Below are 20,587 nucleotides of genomic sequence, written 5' to 3'. Positions count from 1 at the left end.
TGTAGTTAAATCGAGAAAAACTGTCACGGGCAATAGGAAGAAAAATTTGTTAAAAGCAAGGGGTTTTGCGTAAAAAGGTGGCAAAATCTGCCCCCAGTGAGAGTCGAACTCACGACCCCTGGTTTACGAGACCAGTGCTCTAACCACTGAGCTATAGGGGCTTTGACGCATCTTTCGCTTAATGTAGTATATGTTCATCAGGCAAAATTTCTCTCTAAATTTGATGTAAAAAGCCAAATTTAGGATAAAATACTAGAAAATTCATGTTGTTCAGTTCCTTTTTAAAGGAAAGCATGTATTTAGCCAATCAAAGTAGTAATATGATGCTTTGGCTAAAACCAACGAAAGTGCAAACTCTGTAGCTAGTTAATAGGTAAGGTTTAAATCAAGCATACATATACATATAGTAACCGCTTGATGCATTCGTGAAAGAAAAAAATATCTACATGAAAAGAAATTAACTTTAAAACTTTTTCTTTATTAGTATTTCAATTTTTGAAGAGTGTAAAAGGTGGCAAAAATTTGCGCCGCCCGGGAATCGAACCCGGGTCGCAAGAATGGGAATCTTGCATGATACCACTACACCAGCGGCGCTTCAATATGAAGAAGTGAATTTTATGTATTTCTATATATCCGGGTACCCTGCGATACTGCAACTTGTCTACTGTTCACCATAAAATACATCAACTTGTCATATACATCTAACATTCTTGCAACAGACCTGTAGTTAAATCGAGAAAAACTGTCACGGGCAATAGGAAGAAAAATTTGTTAAAAGCAAGGGGTTTTGCGTAAAAAGGTGGCAAAATCTGCCCCCAGTGAGAGTCGAACTCACGACCCCTGGTTTACGAGACCAGTGCTCTAACCACTGAGCTATAGGGGCTTTGACGCATCTTTCGCTTAATGTAGTATATGTTCATCAGGCAAAATTTCTCTCTAAATTTGATGTAAAAAGCCAAATTTAGGATAAAATACTAGAAAATTCATGTTGTTCAGTTCCTTTTTAAAGGAAAGCATGTATTTAGCCAATCAAAGTAGTAATATGATGCTTTGGCTAAAACCAACGAAAGTGCAAACTCTGTAGCTAGTTAATAGGTAAGGTTTAAATCAAGCATACATATACATATAGTAACCGCTTGATGCATTCGTGAAAGAAAAAAATATCTACATGAAAAGAAATTAACTTTAAAACTTTTTCTTTATTAGTATTTCAATTTTTGAAGAGTGTAAAAGGTGGCAAAAATTTGCGCCGCCCGGGAATCGAACCCGGGTCGCAAGAATGGGAATCTTGCATGATACCACTACACCAGCGGCGCTTCAATATGAAGAAGTGAATTTTATGTATTTCTATATATCCGGGTACCCTGCGATACTGCAACTTGTCTACTGTTCACCATAAAATACATCAACTTGTCATATACATCTAACATTCTTGCAACAGACCTGTAGTTAAATCGAGAAAAACTGTCACGGGCAATAGGAAGAAAAATTTGTTAAAAGCAAGGGGTTTTGCGTAAAAAGGTGGCAAAATCTGCCCCCAGTGAGAGTCGAACTCACGACCCCTGGTTTACGAGACCAGTGCTCTAACCACTGAGCTATAGGGGCTTTGACGCATCTTTCGCTTAATGTAGTATATGTTCATCAGGCAAAATTTCTCTCTAAATTTGATGTAAAAAGCCAAATTTAGGATAAAATACTAGAAAATTCATGTTGTTCAGTTCCTTTTTAAAGGAAAGCATGTATTTAGCCAATCAAAGTAGTAATATGATGCTTTGGCTAAAACCAACGAAAGTGCAAACTCTGTAGCTAGTTAATAGGTAAGGTTTAAATCAAGCATACATATACATATAGTAACCGCTTGATGCATTCGTGAAAGAAAAAAATATCTACATGAAAAGAAATTAACTTTAAAACTTTTTCTTTATTAGTATTTCAATTTTTGAAGAGTGTAAAAGGTGGCAAAAATTTGCGCCGCCCGGGAATCGAACCCGGGTCGCAAGAATGGGAATCTTGCATGATACCACTACACCAGCGGCGCTTCAATATGAAGAAGTGAATTTTATGTATTTCTATATATCCGGGTACCCTGCGATACTGCAACTTGTCTACTGTTCACCATAAAATACATCAACTTGTCATATACATCTAACATTCTTGCAACAGACCTGTAGTTAAATCGAGAAAAACTGTCACGGGCAATAGGAAGAAAAATTTGTTAAAAGCAAGGGGTTTTGCGTAAAAAGGTGGCAAAATCTGCCCCCAGTGAGAGTCGAACTCACGACCCCTGGTTTACGAGACCAGTGCTCTAACCACTGAGCTATAGGGGCTTTGACGCATCTTTCGCTTAATGTAGTATATGTTCATCAGGCAAAATTTCTCTCTAAATTTGATGTAAAAAGCCAAATTTAGGATAAAATACTAGAAAATTCATGTTGTTCAGTTCCTTTTTAAAGGAAAGCATGTATTTAGCCAATCAAAGTAGTAATATGATGCTTTGGCTAAAACCAACGAAAGTGCAAACTCTGTAGCTAGTTAATAGGTAAGGTTTAAATCAAGCATACATATACATATAGTAACCGCTTGATGCATTCGTGAAAGAAAAAAATATCTACATGAAAAGAAATTAACTTTAAAACTTTTTCTTTATTAGTATTTCAATTTTTGAAGAGTGTAAAAGGTGGCAAAAATTTGCGCCGCCCGGGAATCGAACCCGGGTCGCAAGAATGGGAATCTTGCACGATACCACTACACCAGCGGCGCTTCAATATGAAGAAGTGAATTTTATGTATTTCTATATATCCGGGTACCCTGCGATACTGCAACTTGTCTACTGTTCACCATAAAATACATCAACTTGTCATATACATCTAACATTCTTGCAACAGACCTGTAGTTAAATCGAGAAAAACTGTCACGGGCAATAGGAAGAAAAATTTGTTAAAAGCAAGGGGTTTTGCGTAAAAAGGTGGCAAAATCTGCCCCCAGTGAGAGTCGAACTCACGACCCCTGGTTTACGAGACCAGTGCTCTAACCACTGAGCTATAGGGGCTTTGACGCATCTTTCGCTTAATGTAGTATATGTTCATCAGGCAAAATTTCTCTCTAAATTTGATGTAAAAAGCCAAATTTAGGATAAAATACTAGAAAATTCATGTTGTTCAGTTCCTTTTTAAAGGAAAGCATGTATTTAGCCAATCAAAGTAGTAATATGATGCTTTGGCTAAAACCAACGAAAGTGCAAACTCTGTAGCTAGTTAATAGGTAAGGTTTAAATCAAGCATACATATACATATAGTAACCGCTTGATGCATTCGTGAAAGAAAAAAATATCTACATGAAAAGAAATTAACTTTAAAACTTTTTCTTTATTAGTATTTCAATTTTTGAAGAGTGTAAAAGGTGGCAAAAATTTGCGCCGCCCGGGAATCGAACCCGGGTCGCAAGAATGGGAATCTTGCACGATACCACTACACCAGCGGCGCTTCAATATGAAGAAGTGAATTTTATGTATTTCTATATATCCGGGTACCCTGCGATACTGCAACTTGTCTACTGTTCACCATAAAATACATCAACTTGTCATATACATCTAACATTCTTGCAACAGACCTGTAGTTAAATCGAGAAAAACTGTCACGGGCAATAGGAAGAAAAATTTGTTAAAAGCAAGGGGTTTTGCGTAAAAAGGTGGCAAAATCTGCCCCCAGTGAGAGTCGAACTCACGACCCCTGGTTTACGAGACCAGTGCTCTAACCACTGAGCTATAGGGGCTTTGACGCATCTTTCGCTTAATGTAGTATATGTTCATCAGGCAAAATTTCTCTCTAAATTTGATGTAAAAAGCCAAATTTAGGATAAAATACTAGAAAATTCATGTTGTTCAGTTCCTTTTTAAAGGAAAGCATGTATTTAGCCAATCAAAGTAGTAATATGATGCTTTGGCTAAAACCAACGAAAGTGCAAACTCTGTAGCTAGTTAATAGGTAAGGTTTAAATCAAGCATACATATACATATAGTAACCGCTTGATGCATTCGTGAAAGAAAAAAATATCTACATGAAAAGAAATTAACTTTAAAACTTTTTCTTTATTAGTATTTCAATTTTTGAAGAGTGTAAAAGGTGGCAAAAATTTGCGCCGCCCGGGAATCGAACCCGGGTCGCAAGAATGGGAATCTTGCATGATACCACTACACCAGCGGCGCTTCAATATGAAGAAGTGAATTTTATGTATTTCTATATATCCGGGTACCCTGCGATACTGCAACTTGTCTACTGTTCACCATAAAATACATCAACTTGTCATATACATCTAACATTCTTGCAACAGACCTGTAGTTAAATCGAGAAAAACTGTCACGGGCAATAGGAAGAAAAATTTGTTAAAAGCAAGGGGTTTTGCGTAAAAAGGTGGCAAAATCTGCCCCCAGTGAGAGTCGAACTCACGACCCCTGGTTTACGAGACCAGTGCTCTAACCACTGAGCTATAGGGGCTTTGACGCATCTTTCGCTTAATGTAGTATATGTTCATCAGGCAAAATTTCTCTCTAAATTTGATGTAAAAAGCCAAATTTAGGATAAAATACTAGAAAATTCATGTTGTTCAGTTCCTTTTTAAAGGAAAGCATGTATTTAGCCAATCAAAGTAGTAATATGATGCTTTGGCTAAAACCAACGAAAGTGCAAACTCTGTAGCTAGTTAATAGGTAAGGTTTAAATCAAGCATACATATACATATAGTAACCGCTTGATGCATTCGTGAAAGAAAAAAATATCTACATGAAAAGAAATTAACTTTAAAACTTTTTCTTTATTAGTATTTCAATTTTTGAAGAGTGTAAAAGGTGGCAAAAATTTGCGCCGCCCGGGAATCGAACCCGGGTCGCAAGAATGGGAATCTTGCATGATACCACTACACCAGCGGCGCTTCAATATGAAGAAGTGAATTTTATGTATTTCTATATATCCGGGTACCCTGCGATACTGCAACTTGTCTACTGTTCACCATAAAATACATCAACTTGTCATATACATCTAACATTCTTGCAACAGACCTGTAGTTAAATCGAGAAAAACTGTCACGGGCAATAGGAAGAAAAATTTGTTAAAAGCAAGGGGTTTTGCGTAAAAAGGTGGCAAAATCTGCCCCCAGTGAGAGTCGAACTCACGACCCCTGGTTTACGAGACCAGTGCTCTAACCACTGAGCTATAGGGGCTTTGACGCATCTTTCGCTTAATGTAGTATATGTTCATCAGGCAAAATTTCTCTCTAAATTTGATGTAAAAAGCCAAATTTAGGATAAAATACTAGAAAATTCATGTTGTTCAGTTCCTTTTTAAAGGAAAGCATGTATTTAGCCAATCAAAGTAGTAATATGATGCTTTGGCTAAAACCAACGAAAGTGCAAACTCTGTAGCTAGTTAATAGGTAAGGTTTAAATCAAGCATACATATACATATAGTAACCGCTTGATGCATTCGTGAAAGAAAAAAATATCTACATGAAAAGAAATTAACTTTAAAACTTTTTCTTTATTAGTATTTCAATTTTTGAAGAGTGTAAAAGGTGGCAAAAATTTGCGCCGCCCGGGAATCGAACCCGGGTCGCAAGAATGGGAATCTTGCATGATACCACTACACCAGCGGCGCTTCAATATGAAGAAGTGAATTTTATGTATTTCTATATATCCGGGTACCCTGCGATACTGCAACTTGTCTACTGTTCACCATAAAATACATCAACTTGTCATATACATCTAACATTCTTGCAACAGACCTGTAGTTAAATCGAGAAAAACTGTCACGGGCAATAGGAAGAAAAATTTGTTAAAAGCAAGGGGTTTTGCGTAAAAAGGTGGCAAAATCTGCCCCCAGTGAGAGTCGAACTCACGACCCCTGGTTTACGAGACCAGTGCTCTAACCACTGAGCTATAGGGGCTTTGACGCATCTTTCGCTTAATGTAGTATATGTTCATCAGGCAAAATTTCTCTCTAAATTTGATGTAAAAAGCCAAATTTAGGATAAAATACTAGAAAATTCATGTTGTTCAGTTCCTTTTTAAAGGAAAGCATGTATTTAGCCAATCAAAGTAGTAATATGATGCTTTGGCTAAAACCAACGAAAGTGCAAACTCTGTAGCTAGTTAATAGGTAAGGTTTAAATCAAGCATACATATACATATAGTAACCGCTTGATGCATTCGTGAAAGAAAAAAATATCTACATGAAAAGAAATTAACTTTAAAACTTTTTCTTTATTAGTATTTCAATTTTTGAAGAGTGTAAAAGGTGGCAAAAATTTGCGCCGCCCGGGAATCGAACCCGGGTCGCAAGAATGGGAATCTTGCATGATACCACTACACCAGCGGCGCTTCAATATGAAGAAGTGAATTTTATGTATTTCTATATATCCGGGTACCCTGCGATACTGCAACTTGTCTACTGTTCACCATAAAATACATCAACTTGTCATATACATCTAACATTCTTGCAACAGACCTGTAGTTAAATCGAGAAAAACTGTCACGGGCAATAGGAAGAAAAATTTGTTAAAAGCAAGGGGTTTTGCGTAAAAAGGTGGCAAAATCTGCCCCCAGTGAGAGTCGAACTCACGACCCCTGGTTTACGAGACCAGTGCTCTAACCACTGAGCTATAGGGGCTTTGACGCATCTTTCGCTTAATGTAGTATATGTTCATCAGGCAAAATTTCTCTCTAAATTTGATGTAAAAAGCCAAATTTAGGATAAAATACTAGAAAATTCATGTTGTTCAGTTCCTTTTTAAAGGAAAGCATGTATTTAGCCAATCAAAGTAGTAATATGATGCTTTGGCTAAAACCAACGAAAGTGCAAACTCTGTAGCTAGTTAATAGGTAAGGTTTAAATCAAGCATACATATACATATAGTAACCGCTTGATGCATTCGTGAAAGAAAAAAATATCTACATGAAAAGAAATTAACTTTAAAACTTTTTCTTTATTAGTATTTCAATTTTTGAAGAGTGTAAAAGGTGGCAAAAATTTGCGCCGCCCGGGAATCGAACCCGGGTCGCAAGAATGGGAATCTTGCATGATACCACTACACCAGCGGCGCTTCAATATGAAGAAGTGAATTTTATGTATTTCTATATATCCGGGTACCCTGCGATACTGCAACTTGTCTACTGTTCACCATAAAATACATCAACTTGTCATATACATCTAACATTCTTGCAACAGACCTGTAGTTAAATCGAGAAAAACTGTCACGGGCAATAGGAAGAAAAATTTGTTAAAAGCAAGGGGTTTTGCGTAAAAAGGTGGCAAAATCTGCCCCCAGTGAGAGTCGAACTCACGACCCCTGGTTTACGAGACCAGTGCTCTAACCACTGAGCTATAGGGGCTTTGACGCATCTTTCGCTTAATGTAGTATATGTTCATCAGGCAAAATTTCTCTCTAAATTTGATGTAAAAAGCCAAATTTAGGATAAAATACTAGAAAATTCATGTTGTTCAGTTCCTTTTTAAAGGAAAGCATGTATTTAGCCAATCAAAGTAGTAATATGATGCTTTGGCTAAAACCAACGAAAGTGCAAACTCTGTAGCTAGTTAATAGGTAAGGTTTAAATCAAGCATACATATACATATAGTAACCGCTTGATGCATTCGTGAAAGAAAAAAATATCTACATGAAAAGAAATTAACTTTAAAACTTTTTCTTTATTAGTATTTCAATTTTTGAAGAGTGTAAAAGGTGGCAAAAATTTGCGCCGCCCGGGAATCGAACCCGGGTCGCAAGAATGGGAATCTTGCATGATACCACTACACCAGCGGCGCTTCAATATGAAGAAGTGAATTTTATGTATTTCTATATATCCGGGTACCCTGCGATACTGCAACTTGTCTACTGTTCACCATAAAATACATCAACTTGTCATATACATCTAACATTCTTGCAACAGACCTGTAGTTAAATCGAGAAAAACTGTCACGGGCAATAGGAAGAAAAATTTGTTAAAAGCAAGGGGTTTTGCGTAAAAAGGTGGCAAAATCTGCCCCCAGTGAGAGTCGAACTCACGACCCCTGGTTTACGAGACCAGTGCTCTAACCACTGAGCTATAGGGGCTTTGACGCATCTTTCGCTTAATGTAGTATATGTTCATCAGGCAAAATTTCTCTCTAAATTTGATGTAAAAAGCCAAATTTAGGATAAAATACTAGAAAATTCATGTTGTTCAGTTCCTTTTTAAAGGAAAGCATGTATTTAGCCAATCAAAGTAGTAATATGATGCTTTGGCTAAAACCAACGAAAGTGCAAACTCTGTAGCTAGTTAATAGGTAAGGTTTAAATCAAGCATACATATACATATAGTAACCGCTTGATGCATTCGTGAAAGAAAAAAATATCTACATGAAAAGAAATTAACTTTAAAACTTTTTCTTTATTAGTATTTCAATTTTTGAAGAGTGTAAAAGGTGGCAAAAATTTGCGCCGCCCGGGAATCGAACCCGGGTCGCAAGAATGGGAATCTTGCATGATACCACTACACCAGCGGCGCTTCAATATGAAGAAGTGAATTTTATGTATTTCTATATATCCGGGTACCCTGCGATACTGCAACTTGTCTACTGTTCACCATAAAATACATCAACTTGTCATATACATCTAACATTCTTGCAACAGACCTGTAGTTAAATCGAGAAAAACTGTCACGGGCAATAGGAAGAAAAATTTGTTAAAAGCAAGGGGTTTTGCGTAAAAAGGTGGCAAAATCTGCCCCCAGTGAGAGTCGAACTCACGACCCCTGGTTTACGAGACCAGTGCTCTAACCACTGAGCTATAGGGGCTTTGACGCATCTTTCGCTTAATGTAGTATATGTTCATCAGGCAAAATTTCTCTCTAAATTTGATGTAAAAAGCCAAATTTAGGATAAAATACTAGAAAATTCATGTTGTTCAGTTCCTTTTTAAAGGAAAGCATGTATTTAGCCAATCAAAGTAGTAATATGATGCTTTGGCTAAAACCAACGAAAGTGCAAACTCTGTAGCTAGTTAATAGGTAAGGTTTAAATCAAGCATACATATACATATAGTAACCGCTTGATGCATTCGTGAAAGAAAAAAATATCTACATGAAAAGAAATTAACTTTAAAACTTTTTCTTTATTAGTATTTCAATTTTTGAAGAGTGTAAAAGGTGGCAAAAATTTGCGCCGCCCGGGAATCGAACCCGGGTCGCAAGAATGGGAATCTTGCATGATACCACTACACCAGCGGCGCTTCAATATGAAGAAGTGAATTTTATGTATTTCTATATATCCGGGTACCCTGCGATACTGCAACTTGTCTACTGTTCACCATAAAATACATCAACTTGTCATATACATCTAACATTCTTGCAACAGACCTGTAGTTAAATCGAGAAAAACTGTCACGGGCAATAGGAAGAAAAATTTGTTAAAAGCAAGGGGTTTTGCGTAAAAAGGTGGCAAAATCTGCCCCCAGTGAGAGTCGAACTCACGACCCCTGGTTTACGAGACCAGTGCTCTAACCACTGAGCTATAGGGGCTTTGACGCATCTTTCGCTTAATGTAGTATATGTTCATCAGGCAAAATTTCTCTCTAAATTTGATGTAAAAAGCCAAATTTAGGATAAAATACTAGAAAATTCATGTTGTTCAGTTCCTTTTTAAAGGAAAGCATGTATTTAGCCAATCAAAGTAGTAATATGATGCTTTGGCTAAAACCAACGAAAGTGCAAACTCTGTAGCTAGTTAATAGGTAAGGTTTAAATCAAGCATACATATACATATAGTAACCGCTTGATGCATTCGTGAAAGAAAAAAATATCTACATGAAAAGAAATTAACTTTAAAACTTTTTCTTTATTAGTATTTCAATTTTTGAAGAGTGTAAAAGGTGGCAAAAATTTGCGCCGCCCGGGAATCGAACCCGGGTCGCAAGAATGGGAATCTTGCATGATACCACTACACCAGCGGCGCTTCAATATGAAGAAGTGAATTTTATGTATTTCTATATATCCGGGTACCCTGCGATACTGCAACTTGTCTACTGTTCACCATAAAATACATCAACTTGTCATATACATCTAACATTCTTGCAACAGACCTGTAGTTAAATCGAGAAAAACTGTCACGGGCAATAGGAAGAAAAATTTGTTAAAAGCAAGGGGTTTTGCGTAAAAAGGTGGCAAAATCTGCCCCCAGTGAGAGTCGAACTCACGACCCCTGGTTTACGAGACCAGTGCTCTAACCACTGAGCTATAGGGGCTTTGACGCATCTTTCGCTTAATGTAGTATATGTTCATCAGGCAAAATTTCTCTCTAAATTTGATGTAAAAAGCCAAATTTAGGATAAAATACTAGAAAATTCATGTTGTTCAGTTCCTTTTTAAAGGAAAGCATGTATTTAGCCAATCAAAGTAGTAATATGATGCTTTGGCTAAAACCAACGAAAGTGCAAACTCTGTAGCTAGTTAATAGGTAAGGTTTAAATCAAGCATACATATACATATAGTAACCGCTTGATGCATTCGTGAAAGAAAAAAATATCTACATGAAAAGAAATTAACTTTAAAACTTTTTCTTTATTAGTATTTCAATTTTTGAAGAGTGTAAAAGGTGGCAAAAATTTGCGCCGCCCGGGAATCGAACCCGGGTCGCAAGAATGGGAATCTTGCATGATACCACTACACCAGCGGCGCTTCAATATGAAGAAGTGAATTTTATGTATTTCTATATATCCGGGTACCCTGCGATACTGCAACTTGTCTACTGTTCACCATAAAATACATCAACTTGTCATATACATCTAACATTCTTGCAACAGACCTGTAGTTAAATCGAGAAAAACTGTCACGGGCAATAGGAAGAAAAATTTGTTAAAAGCAAGGGGTTTTGCGTAAAAAGGTGGCAAAATCTGCCCCCAGTGAGAGTCGAACTCACGACCCCTGGTTTACGAGACCAGTGCTCTAACCACTGAGCTATAGGGGCTTTGACGCATCTTTCGCTTAATGTAGTATATGTTCATCAGGCAAAATTTCTCTCTAAATTTGATGTAAAAAGCCAAATTTAGGATAAAATACTAGAAAATTCATGTTGTTCAGTTCCTTTTTAAAGGAAAGCATGTATTTAGCCAATCAAAGTAGTAATATGATGCTTTGGCTAAAACCAACGAAAGTGCAAACTCTGTAGCTAGTTAATAGGTAAGGTTTAAATCAAGCATACATATACATATAGTAACCGCTTGATGCATTCGTGAAAGAAAAAAATATCTACATGAAAAGAAATTAACTTTAAAACTTTTTCTTTATTAGTATTTCAATTTTTGAAGAGTGTAAAAGGTGGCAAAAATTTGCGCCGCCCGGGAATCGAACCCGGGTCGCAAGAATGGGAATCTTGCATGATACCACTACACCAGCGGCGCTTCAATATGAAGAAGTGAATTTTATGTATTTCTATATATCCGGGTACCCTGCGATACTGCAACTTGTCTACTGTTCACCATAAAATACATCAACTTGTCATATACATCTAACATTCTTGCAACAGACCTGTAGTTAAATCGAGAAAAACTGTCACGGGCAATAGGAAGAAAAATTTGTTAAAAGCAAGGGGTTTTGCGTAAAAAGGTGGCAAAATCTGCCCCCAGTGAGAGTCGAACTCACGACCCCTGGTTTACGAGACCAGTGCTCTAACCACTGAGCTATAGGGGCTTTGACGCATCTTTCGCTTAATGTAGTATATGTTCATCAGGCAAAATTTCTCTCTAAATTTGATGTAAAAAGCCAAATTTAGGATAAAATACTAGAAAATTCATGTTGTTCAGTTCCTTTTTAAAGGAAAGCATGTATTTAGCCAATCAAAGTAGTAATATGATGCTTTGGCTAAAACCAACGAAAGTGCAAACTCTGTAGCTAGTTAATAGGTAAGGTTTAAATCAAGCATACATATACATATAGTAACCGCTTGATGCATTCGTGAAAGAAAAAAATATCTACATGAAAAGAAATTAACTTTAAAACTTTTTCTTTATTAGTATTTCAATTTTTGAAGAGTGTAAAAGGTGGCAAAAATTTGCGCCGCCCGGGAATCGAACCCGGGTCGCAAGAATGGGAATCTTGCATGATACCACTACACCAGCGGCGCTTCAATATGAAGAAGTGAATTTTATGTATTTCTATATATCCGGGTACCCTGCGATACTGCAACTTGTCTACTGTTCACCATAAAATACATCAACTTGTCATATACATCTAACATTCTTGCAACAGACCTGTAGTTAAATCGAGAAAAACTGTCACGGGCAATAGGAAGAAAAATTTGTTAAAAGCAAGGGGTTTTGCGTAAAAAGGTGGCAAAATCTGCCCCCAGTGAGAGTCGAACTCACGACCCCTGGTTTACGAGACCAGTGCTCTAACCACTGAGCTATAGGGGCTTTGACGCATCTTTCGCTTAATGTAGTATATGTTCATCAGGCAAAATTTCTCTCTAAATTTGATGTAAAAAGCCAAATTTAGGATAAAATACTAGAAAATTCATGTTGTTCAGTTCCTTTTTAAAGGAAAGCATGTATTTAGCCAATCAAAGTAGTAATATGATGCTTTGGCTAAAAGTGAGAACTAGGAAATACGTATCATGGTGGAATGGTCCAATCACTCACTGTACAATAATCTTACACCATATTCATTTTGGTTTCTCAATTACAGTTTTAATGGAGTTGAACATTTTATTAATTTCCTCGGAATTACTACATAATGAATGAAGTACCTTCACATACATATTGATCGCTGTACAATACTTACATTGAAAAGATGATATTTTTCTCAAGGGACTTCATTCGTGGGTACTGGACTGGATTCCGTTCAACTGGACTTCTATTTTGGAGTCTGTTCAATTGGACTTCTATTTCTGTGAGAACCAGTGGCGGATTCAGAGGGGGGCGTAGAGGGCGTACGCCCCCCTTTTTGCTAGCACTTTTTTTTTTTTTTTTTTTTAATTCTTAATCAGCCTAGACTTCGTGAATTTTGCTGTGTATTTAATTTTAATGCGACAGTTCTCCACTTATAAAGATATGTTTTCGCTCGTATTGACTGTAATATTTTAATGATTATGTTAAAGTTATGCGATTCGCTACACAGTGGAGTTGACAAGTACGTCGAAAAAAAACGCTACTCAGTCATTTTGAAATTCAGATTACAGTAACACATGTTTAGGCTAAGGATGACGCCTTCAAATATCGAGCAAAGACGTATTGACTTTTTTATCACAATTCCGACCAACGGAAAATTGTATTCTTTTACACTTTAAAAAAAACGGGCGTATTTTTTTTTTTTTTTTTGAGGGGGGGGGAGGATTGCATGTGAATCCCATATCTGACCGGAAGGTCTGTTCCGCCGAACTGATATACTGAATATTTTTGTGTCGAACGTTATTCACAACTTCCTTTTCGTTTCCGATTCATTCGTAGCCTTTTGGTTGACTTGTACTGAATTAATCGAACAGTTAAAGTATAGAAAAGCCGTCGGACATGACAGAGTCCAAAACGAACATTTGCGTCACGGAGGTATCTCTGTTGTGAAGTGTGTAACCGCTATATTCAATATCATCGTCAAACAAGGGCGAATACTGCAGAATTGGAAGCTAGGCCTCCTTGTTCCTATCTTCAAAGGTGGAACCATGTGCAAGAATGCACCTAAATAACTACAGACCAATTAGTTTACTGTCCTGTGTTTTGAAATTATTTGAAAGCGTTATTAAAGCTCGGTTAATAAATTTTGTGCTATTTGATAAAAACATTCCGAATCTCCAACAGCAAGGATATCAAAAGTACCATAGTTGCTTAACAGCATCATTTAACCTAGACTATTTATCATAACCATGAATTATTCAGTAAAATATTTGTTGCAATTTTAAAAAGTAAAAAAGCTTTTGATACTGTATGGCGAATTGGGTTACCTACTGTACTGTATCGCTGTGAAATGTGGACTAATTTAAAGTCAAACGATGTATATAGCAACGTTAAATTGTTTTTCAGCACCTTATAGTCAAGCGTATTTTAGACTTGAGAACTTCAACTAGGTTGGATATGTGTCAAAGTATACTTAGATTGCATCCCATTACTTCAACTATAGAGATAAAAAAGTTATATTTCTTACAAAAACTTTGTAGCCTTAATGGTAAATTGCTGACGAAAAAACTATTTCTTGTGCGCCTGTACTCTTATCTTATTGACACCGAACGTAAACATTATGAGTTCATTCAAGAAATTATGGATATCTTATATATAATCTTCATGAATATGTGATTACCTTTATGCGAGATGGAGTTTTCCCTACAAAACAATCTTGGAAAAATATAGTAAATAATACGGTAGACAAAGTACAAACTGATGAATGGACTCGTCGAGTACAGAGTGACATTAACTTTTCTCGTTTTAGAAATATTCACCTCTCGGTCAAAGTCCCTGATTTCTGAAAATGCGCTAGATCATCAAGAGAAATCATAAATGCATACTTCATAACAAAATTGCTAACTGACATCCCTAATAACACGGGAAGCACTTGAGAGCTATGCGACAGACCATTTCAAGATGTGTACGTACATGCGTGTTGTAGTTGTTGTGGTACTCAATCAATCAGAGATGCATGGTGGGATTTCATTATTGAAAGGTTTCCATTGCAATTTTGTGTCGAACTGTATTCATACGATGATGAATAGTTATACTGCATTCTTTTGGGCAAGCACATAACAACAGTAAAAATCGACACTGACTGCAGTTTTCTTTGTTTGTGCCACGTACACGTTACAGTCTGTGTTGCTGAGTATAGCAGAGTAACGACAAGGGTGATACAGTAGCGTGCTAAGTACATGAACTGTCCTTAGTGAGAGCAATATTGTCTTAAAATGTTCTTTTGATAATATGCTATAGTTATTGTAAATAGTGTAATATTGTATTGGGTTGCCTGTTTTGTAAACTTTTGTAATTTAATTTGTTAACATATATGTTGTTCATTGAATCTCTTGATAGAGGAAATAAAGAAATGAATGAATGAATGAATGAACGTCGATCGAGTTAAACATGTTAAACATTTTGAGGTGCAAAATATGCCTTTTTAATATAAGTCGGAACACCATTTACCTGCCTAAGGTGAACACTTTTCTTGTTGTATTTGCATCCTTTATATTTCCAAGATCAAGAGATTGTCTCAAAAGCAAAATTAGAAAAAAGAGGGCATAATTTTGTTATCTATATATATATATATATAATATATATACTTGTTTTTTACACAACAAGAAAAAGCTATTTACGACTTATTTACGTTGATATATAGGCAGAATTTGTCACAATGATGGTTAAAAATATATGTCATCCACGGTGGGATTCGAACCCACGACCTCCGGATTAGAAGTCCGGCGCGCTATCCCCTGCGCTACGCGGACATGTATATTCAGTTGATTATTTAAATAGTAATACATGACTTGTAAATAAACACCATAACACTTTTAAACAAATAACTTATGATAACAAAATTGTAACAAACACGAATTTATAAGTTATCATTGGCCTTTACTTATTGTCTTTTTTGTTGAGGCGATGTACAAAAAACCCTGCCACGTCCAACATTTGTCCAATCTGTGATTTTGTAAGAAGTTTTCTGCTCTAACTGCTCTGATGTTGGTCATATATAGGTATCGATCGATCTATTTTAGTATTTAAAGAAATTATAAATAGGCCCTGGGGCCGTATGCATAAAACATCTTAACTTAAGTATTCCTTAAACTTAGATTTCACTAAGAATTTCCTTAGTTAAGTAAAATTCTTAAGTGGTATGCATAAACTTACTTAAGTCTTCACTTAACTAAGGAATACTTAAATCGGAACCTTTCTCTAATTACCGTATGATATATACTAGCTCATCACATGTACTCACCAATGTAAAAGTTTGTTATGATTATTTAAATTTGTTGATCAATGCATGCTTTTATTTTAAAGAGCTGGGGTTAAATTGATATTGATATACATGTAAAACAATTCAATAGAACCATAACATAGTATAATGATCAACAATTGGCGCATATAAGACAACGCTTTTTAAGGTTGATGTTTTGACGGATGAGCATTGGAGGAGAATATTTCGGTAATCCAAGACTTTCCTCTTCTTAATCTTTAATCATCTTTTAATAGGTGTAATATTTTCTGGATACAACAATATGTTTTAAACTCGAACAATACATGATCAAGGTTTCAGTGGCGTAGCACAAGACTAAGAGTATCATTGTAAGCAAATCATTTTACAAAACAAATCATTATACACTTTTTTCAATAAAATGTTTACTATAATAGTTCAGCTTATTATGCGCTGACATCTCTCTTTCCAGACCCCTTGCTTACATTTGCTTATGGTTTGAAAAAATCTATTTTGATGTGAAATTCACATTTTTATCACTTCCCTTTTACAACAAAAAAGGGGGAGGGTAGAATTTTTTTCCAGGAATCCATATACAAACTAGGGCATTTTTCAAAAGTCCTACAATCTTTACTAAACCAAATTATTACAGTAAGTATATTCTCAACATATTAACGTACTTAGCAATATTTTCGATGCCGCAATATATCTCATTGAATATATAAGGAAATATAAAAAGATAATTTGATACGAGTAAGCCGGGTATCATAAATAACTTATATGATCTTATATAAATTTCGAATTCCATAGGGGTGTAGGAGTGTGGACTTCTGACTGCCGTAACAGTGGTTCCATAAACAATTAACTTATTGTTTAAACAAAATGGAGGTCCATGTCCACATCTCCCTCCTTTTTTTATGAAAGAAAATCTACCCTGGGTAGGTCTTAAAACTTTTTGATTTTGTTCCTGTAAAGTGGAAAAAAATAGGGTATGCCCTACATCTTTAAAATAAAACTAAATTGAAAATTCAAATGATCCCCCATCCCCCCCCCCAAAAAAAAACCCCCACAAACACATGATATAAAAAATGTGGCGTTGCATGCCCTCTCTTCATTCCTTAATTTTGTTTTAACTTACGGTTACAAATGATCCCCCAGCGGTTCATTAAAAAAAAAAAATTAAAACGTGCACGTAGAACCATGAATTACATGAGTATAAAAACTGAGTACTTTGCGGTATAACACGAGATATGGGAAATTGTATATAACTACCCACTGTTATCTCTTGATTTGTTGATTATACGTGATTTGAAGAAAATTACGATGATCGTTAATATTTAGCAATACATGAACGAATAATTAGTATTTCATTACTGATATAGTTATTAATCAATTTAATTGTAGGTAACCTATTAATGTTCTGCAAAAAACGCATACTTTCGATTGATCTTTAACTATTTTTGAAAATTTAAGGAAGCTCTATAGGTACCTTAGACTTAAGTGTTATCTTAGGCGTTTCCTTAGTATAAGGAGTTTTATGCATACCACTTAAGTTTTGTGGGCGTGACTTAAAACAACTAAGATTTTACTTAGGAAATACTTAGTTTAAGATTTTTTATGCATACCACTTAGATAAAAAGGGCGGAGTTTCCTTAACTTAAGTGTTTACTAAGGAAAATCTTAACTTAAGTAGCTTTATGCATACGGGCCCTGATTTTATAGTGTTTTTATACCACTGTCATATACTGTTTTAGGACTGGGACATTACATATTGTTAGTATACAAGTGTGCGCACAGTCAGCGTGGATACACAGGCGTTTGCCTCAGAAAAAAATCCTACATATAATTATATAAACTGAATATAACATCAAGGTATTATTTTGTATAGAATAGACTTAAGGTGTCATTTCACCAATTACGCCCTTAAATTTAGAGTGAAAGTAGGCCTACTCGGACAAAAAATAGTGCATTTGATGTCATTGTTTACTGAACTAACCAACAAATTGGCAGTTCTAAATGAAACTTTTGGTGAAAGAGAAATATATTAAGACCATTTTGAGCTACAATTTACTAGTTTATGAGTTTGCATTCAAAATTGAGGATTAATGATCATTAATGCACCCCATAGTATACTAATTTAAGATTTCCAGAAAACCAGGGGTTATTTTTAGTGGTACCTCTATTCGGAAGACCTTTTCTTTTTTATATGATTTTAAACACCTGTTGAAAATTGGCATGTAGAAAGCTGATACATGTACAATTCAGGATATACCTGGTTTCTATGAAGTTAAACTTAAGGTAAAATATTTAGAAAGGTGTGAAAATTGTAAAATTTGGTTGAACAGATAGGGACTTTTAATTGGTGGTATGACACCTTAATATTAAGTTAAGTTTATACGGAACGCCACAGCTGCCTTATATGATAAGAATAACCATGTCATTAAGGTTAGAGATATATCATGAAGCAAATGTTCTGTACTATAAATACATTTGACTATAATACTATGTCAATTCGCTATATCACTGAGATACATTTATATACTACTAGAACACACCCGTGATATCACGGGTCCGTGACTGAATTAAAGTATATAACTATGCGCAAGCCTTATTTTAGTATTAGTATTGTCATCTGATAAAGTCAGGCCGATTATAAGATAAACAGTTTTTCTCTGCTTTCAAGTCTTTCTGTTTGAACCCGTCGAACTGAAACAGTAATATTAATTATTTGGAAAACAAAAGGTCCTGGAATGGAGTATTTTTTAATCAACAGCATTGTCCTATATAAGTTATAAATAAAGTTGAATTCTTTGCTTCGCTTTTTTACGTCATGCCCACTAACAAATTGAAAACTGTACCTATACGCCTTATTTTTAGTCCAGATTTTTAGTACTCGTATTGTTATCTTAGAAAGTCTTACTGATTAAAATACTACAATAGGTAACAATTTGACAATTTAGTAGTGTCAACCCCGTGTATATAGCATATTAATCCTGAATACAACGTTTGGTGGTGCGCCTGTCAGATGCGGAACGTACAGATAAGGTAATAGGTAACAGGTGAATATACTATTGGTATCGGTAGCGGACTCGACCCGGAACTTCTTAATTATTGGCAATATTAATTACGTGGAAAACAAAAGGGCCTGGAGTGGTTTAATTTTTAATCTACACCTTTGTACTATATTAGTTATATATAAAGTTGAATTCTGTGATTCGTCGTTTTTACGTGATGACGGCTGACAAATTGGACCTCGTAATTTTAGTATTATAGATAAAGACATTTGATTATAATACTCTGTCAATTCGCTATATCACTAAGGTACATTTATATACTATAAAGACATTTGACTATAATACTCTGTCAATTCGCTATATCACGGAGATACATTTATATACTATAAAGACATTTGACTATAATACTCTGTCAATTCGCTATATCACTAAGGTACATTTATATACTATAACGACATTTGACTGTAATACTCTGTCAATTCGCTATATCACTAAGGTACATTTATATACTATAACATGTATAACGACATTTGACTATAATACTCTGTCATTTCGCTAGATCACTAAGGTACATTTATATACTATAACGACATTTGACTGTAATACTCTGTCAATTCGCTATATCACTAAGATACATCTATATACTATAAAGACACTTTGATATAACATGGAGCTACCTTTTTTTATAATATTCTGTCATTTCACTTTGTTATGAAGATAATATTTCATACTATGAAGACATCTGGATATAGCACGGAGCTATATTTTCATACTGATTTGTCAATTTGCTAAACTATAATGTGATATTGCAATGGCATAAAGATACATTTTATATTATAAAGACATCTTAATATAACATTAAGCAACTTTCTCATACCAAGTTGTCACCTCAGTATATTATAACGATACATTTCTATACTATACAATCATCTCGATATAACATGAAACAATTTTGTGTCGACAAGATAGGCGACACATACAGATTGGTACCCCTAAAAATAAACAAACAAAAACTAAATAACATAAAAGACAAAACCAAAAAGATAGCCTTTATTCTTTTCGCCAAATTTAGAACGTAATGATCTGTAAAATGAAGTTAACAAATCCACGCTGATAGTTGATAAATCTTAATTTATCTATATAATTTTTACGAATTTATCTAGCGTTTTACATAGACATCTTCGGGTCAAAGGGGCCCGGGAGGACGTGCATTTCAATACTCAATTGATAGAGAGTGTCATTGGGTTTCCGGTACCCTACCCTTTCCGTATAATTAAGATTCTACAAATGCACAACATTTAAAATTATGTGAAAGTGTGACCTTTTTCCATTTTGGTTTGGTTTCATGAGGTGTGTTGAAAAATTAACTACCAAAGTGACGTTCAGGAAAATTTATGGACAGAAACACAGCCATGAACACCCCGACTCTTGGCTGTGACAAAAAAAAACCGGGCTTTTAATTTAACAAGTAAAGGGATTTTTTTTTATTCTTATCATATATTTCTGATATTTTTTCCTACCTATTCACACAATAATTAGCAGAAAAATGGACATATTCAAGCTGCACACCCTATAACCTAGTATATAGGAAGTCTACCCCCACCCGCTATTGAGATGACGACATGCTGAAAACATTTATGTTTTGGAATATCGTTCCGTACCCAAA

At 35.3% G+C, this 20,587-nt stretch overlaps 36 non-coding genes across 36 annotated transcripts; all 36 read right to left on the bottom strand.

Moving 5' to 3' along the window:
• Positions 1-88: 88 nt before the first annotated feature.
• On the bottom strand, positions 89-161 carry Trnat-cgu (transfer RNA threonine (anticodon CGU)). The gene has a single exon. It is a non-coding gene; the product is annotated as a tRNA-Thr (tRNA).
• A 362-nt stretch (positions 162-523) lies between these two features.
• On the bottom strand, positions 524-594 carry Trnag-ccc (transfer RNA glycine (anticodon CCC)). Its single transcript has one exon. It is a non-coding gene; the product is annotated as a tRNA-Gly (tRNA).
• Positions 595-810: 216 nt separating this feature from the next.
• On the bottom strand, positions 811-883 carry Trnat-cgu (transfer RNA threonine (anticodon CGU)). The gene has a single exon. It is a non-coding gene; the product is annotated as a tRNA-Thr (tRNA).
• A 362-nt stretch (positions 884-1,245) lies between these two features.
• Positions 1,246-1,316, bottom strand: Trnag-ccc (transfer RNA glycine (anticodon CCC)). The gene has a single exon. It is a non-coding gene; the product is annotated as a tRNA-Gly (tRNA).
• A 216-nt stretch (positions 1,317-1,532) lies between these two features.
• On the bottom strand, positions 1,533-1,605 carry Trnat-cgu (transfer RNA threonine (anticodon CGU)). Its single transcript has one exon. It is a non-coding gene; the product is annotated as a tRNA-Thr (tRNA).
• A 362-nt stretch (positions 1,606-1,967) lies between these two features.
• Positions 1,968-2,038, bottom strand: Trnag-ccc (transfer RNA glycine (anticodon CCC)). The gene has a single exon. It is a non-coding gene; the product is annotated as a tRNA-Gly (tRNA).
• Positions 2,039-2,254: 216 nt separating this feature from the next.
• Positions 2,255-2,327, bottom strand: Trnat-cgu (transfer RNA threonine (anticodon CGU)). The gene has a single exon. It is a non-coding gene; the product is annotated as a tRNA-Thr (tRNA).
• A 362-nt stretch (positions 2,328-2,689) lies between these two features.
• Positions 2,690-2,760, bottom strand: Trnag-ccc (transfer RNA glycine (anticodon CCC)). The gene has a single exon. It is a non-coding gene; the product is annotated as a tRNA-Gly (tRNA).
• A 216-nt stretch (positions 2,761-2,976) lies between these two features.
• Positions 2,977-3,049, bottom strand: Trnat-cgu (transfer RNA threonine (anticodon CGU)). The gene has a single exon. It is a non-coding gene; the product is annotated as a tRNA-Thr (tRNA).
• Positions 3,050-3,411: 362 nt separating this feature from the next.
• Trnag-ccc (transfer RNA glycine (anticodon CCC)) lies at positions 3,412-3,482 on the bottom strand. Its single transcript has one exon. It is a non-coding gene; the product is annotated as a tRNA-Gly (tRNA).
• A 216-nt stretch (positions 3,483-3,698) lies between these two features.
• Positions 3,699-3,771, bottom strand: Trnat-cgu (transfer RNA threonine (anticodon CGU)). Its single transcript has one exon. It is a non-coding gene; the product is annotated as a tRNA-Thr (tRNA).
• A 362-nt stretch (positions 3,772-4,133) lies between these two features.
• Positions 4,134-4,204, bottom strand: Trnag-ccc (transfer RNA glycine (anticodon CCC)). Its single transcript has one exon. It is a non-coding gene; the product is annotated as a tRNA-Gly (tRNA).
• Positions 4,205-4,420: 216 nt separating this feature from the next.
• On the bottom strand, positions 4,421-4,493 carry Trnat-cgu (transfer RNA threonine (anticodon CGU)). The gene has a single exon. It is a non-coding gene; the product is annotated as a tRNA-Thr (tRNA).
• A 362-nt stretch (positions 4,494-4,855) lies between these two features.
• Positions 4,856-4,926, bottom strand: Trnag-ccc (transfer RNA glycine (anticodon CCC)). Its single transcript has one exon. It is a non-coding gene; the product is annotated as a tRNA-Gly (tRNA).
• Positions 4,927-5,142: 216 nt separating this feature from the next.
• On the bottom strand, positions 5,143-5,215 carry Trnat-cgu (transfer RNA threonine (anticodon CGU)). The gene has a single exon. It is a non-coding gene; the product is annotated as a tRNA-Thr (tRNA).
• Positions 5,216-5,577: 362 nt separating this feature from the next.
• Trnag-ccc (transfer RNA glycine (anticodon CCC)) lies at positions 5,578-5,648 on the bottom strand. Its single transcript has one exon. It is a non-coding gene; the product is annotated as a tRNA-Gly (tRNA).
• A 216-nt stretch (positions 5,649-5,864) lies between these two features.
• On the bottom strand, positions 5,865-5,937 carry Trnat-cgu (transfer RNA threonine (anticodon CGU)). The gene has a single exon. It is a non-coding gene; the product is annotated as a tRNA-Thr (tRNA).
• Positions 5,938-6,299: 362 nt separating this feature from the next.
• Positions 6,300-6,370, bottom strand: Trnag-ccc (transfer RNA glycine (anticodon CCC)). The gene has a single exon. It is a non-coding gene; the product is annotated as a tRNA-Gly (tRNA).
• Positions 6,371-6,586: 216 nt separating this feature from the next.
• On the bottom strand, positions 6,587-6,659 carry Trnat-cgu (transfer RNA threonine (anticodon CGU)). Its single transcript has one exon. It is a non-coding gene; the product is annotated as a tRNA-Thr (tRNA).
• Positions 6,660-7,021: 362 nt separating this feature from the next.
• On the bottom strand, positions 7,022-7,092 carry Trnag-ccc (transfer RNA glycine (anticodon CCC)). The gene has a single exon. It is a non-coding gene; the product is annotated as a tRNA-Gly (tRNA).
• Positions 7,093-7,308: 216 nt separating this feature from the next.
• Trnat-cgu (transfer RNA threonine (anticodon CGU)) lies at positions 7,309-7,381 on the bottom strand. Its single transcript has one exon. It is a non-coding gene; the product is annotated as a tRNA-Thr (tRNA).
• Positions 7,382-7,743: 362 nt separating this feature from the next.
• Positions 7,744-7,814, bottom strand: Trnag-ccc (transfer RNA glycine (anticodon CCC)). Its single transcript has one exon. It is a non-coding gene; the product is annotated as a tRNA-Gly (tRNA).
• Positions 7,815-8,030: 216 nt separating this feature from the next.
• Positions 8,031-8,103, bottom strand: Trnat-cgu (transfer RNA threonine (anticodon CGU)). The gene has a single exon. It is a non-coding gene; the product is annotated as a tRNA-Thr (tRNA).
• A 362-nt stretch (positions 8,104-8,465) lies between these two features.
• Positions 8,466-8,536, bottom strand: Trnag-ccc (transfer RNA glycine (anticodon CCC)). Its single transcript has one exon. It is a non-coding gene; the product is annotated as a tRNA-Gly (tRNA).
• Positions 8,537-8,752: 216 nt separating this feature from the next.
• On the bottom strand, positions 8,753-8,825 carry Trnat-cgu (transfer RNA threonine (anticodon CGU)). Its single transcript has one exon. It is a non-coding gene; the product is annotated as a tRNA-Thr (tRNA).
• A 362-nt stretch (positions 8,826-9,187) lies between these two features.
• Positions 9,188-9,258, bottom strand: Trnag-ccc (transfer RNA glycine (anticodon CCC)). Its single transcript has one exon. It is a non-coding gene; the product is annotated as a tRNA-Gly (tRNA).
• Positions 9,259-9,474: 216 nt separating this feature from the next.
• Positions 9,475-9,547, bottom strand: Trnat-cgu (transfer RNA threonine (anticodon CGU)). The gene has a single exon. It is a non-coding gene; the product is annotated as a tRNA-Thr (tRNA).
• Positions 9,548-9,909: 362 nt separating this feature from the next.
• On the bottom strand, positions 9,910-9,980 carry Trnag-ccc (transfer RNA glycine (anticodon CCC)). The gene has a single exon. It is a non-coding gene; the product is annotated as a tRNA-Gly (tRNA).
• Positions 9,981-10,196: 216 nt separating this feature from the next.
• Positions 10,197-10,269, bottom strand: Trnat-cgu (transfer RNA threonine (anticodon CGU)). Its single transcript has one exon. It is a non-coding gene; the product is annotated as a tRNA-Thr (tRNA).
• Positions 10,270-10,631: 362 nt separating this feature from the next.
• Positions 10,632-10,702, bottom strand: Trnag-ccc (transfer RNA glycine (anticodon CCC)). Its single transcript has one exon. It is a non-coding gene; the product is annotated as a tRNA-Gly (tRNA).
• A 216-nt stretch (positions 10,703-10,918) lies between these two features.
• Trnat-cgu (transfer RNA threonine (anticodon CGU)) lies at positions 10,919-10,991 on the bottom strand. Its single transcript has one exon. It is a non-coding gene; the product is annotated as a tRNA-Thr (tRNA).
• Positions 10,992-11,353: 362 nt separating this feature from the next.
• Trnag-ccc (transfer RNA glycine (anticodon CCC)) lies at positions 11,354-11,424 on the bottom strand. Its single transcript has one exon. It is a non-coding gene; the product is annotated as a tRNA-Gly (tRNA).
• Positions 11,425-11,640: 216 nt separating this feature from the next.
• Positions 11,641-11,713, bottom strand: Trnat-cgu (transfer RNA threonine (anticodon CGU)). The gene has a single exon. It is a non-coding gene; the product is annotated as a tRNA-Thr (tRNA).
• Positions 11,714-12,075: 362 nt separating this feature from the next.
• Trnag-ccc (transfer RNA glycine (anticodon CCC)) lies at positions 12,076-12,146 on the bottom strand. Its single transcript has one exon. It is a non-coding gene; the product is annotated as a tRNA-Gly (tRNA).
• A 216-nt stretch (positions 12,147-12,362) lies between these two features.
• Positions 12,363-12,435, bottom strand: Trnat-cgu (transfer RNA threonine (anticodon CGU)). The gene has a single exon. It is a non-coding gene; the product is annotated as a tRNA-Thr (tRNA).
• A 2,932-nt stretch (positions 12,436-15,367) lies between these two features.
• Positions 15,368-15,440, bottom strand: Trnar-ucu (transfer RNA arginine (anticodon UCU)). Its single transcript has one exon. It is a non-coding gene; the product is annotated as a tRNA-Arg (tRNA).
• Between the last annotated feature and the right edge of the window lie 5,147 nt (positions 15,441-20,587).

Source organism: Mytilus galloprovincialis, chromosome 7, assembly GCF_965363235.1.
Source record: "Mytilus galloprovincialis chromosome 7, xbMytGall1.hap1.1, whole genome shotgun sequence".
NCBI classification, from domain to species: domain Eukaryota; kingdom Metazoa; phylum Mollusca; class Bivalvia; order Mytilida; family Mytilidae; genus Mytilus; species Mytilus galloprovincialis.
Note: the sequence above shows the minus strand (reverse complement) of the source record. Positions and strands in the feature narration are given on the sequence as shown.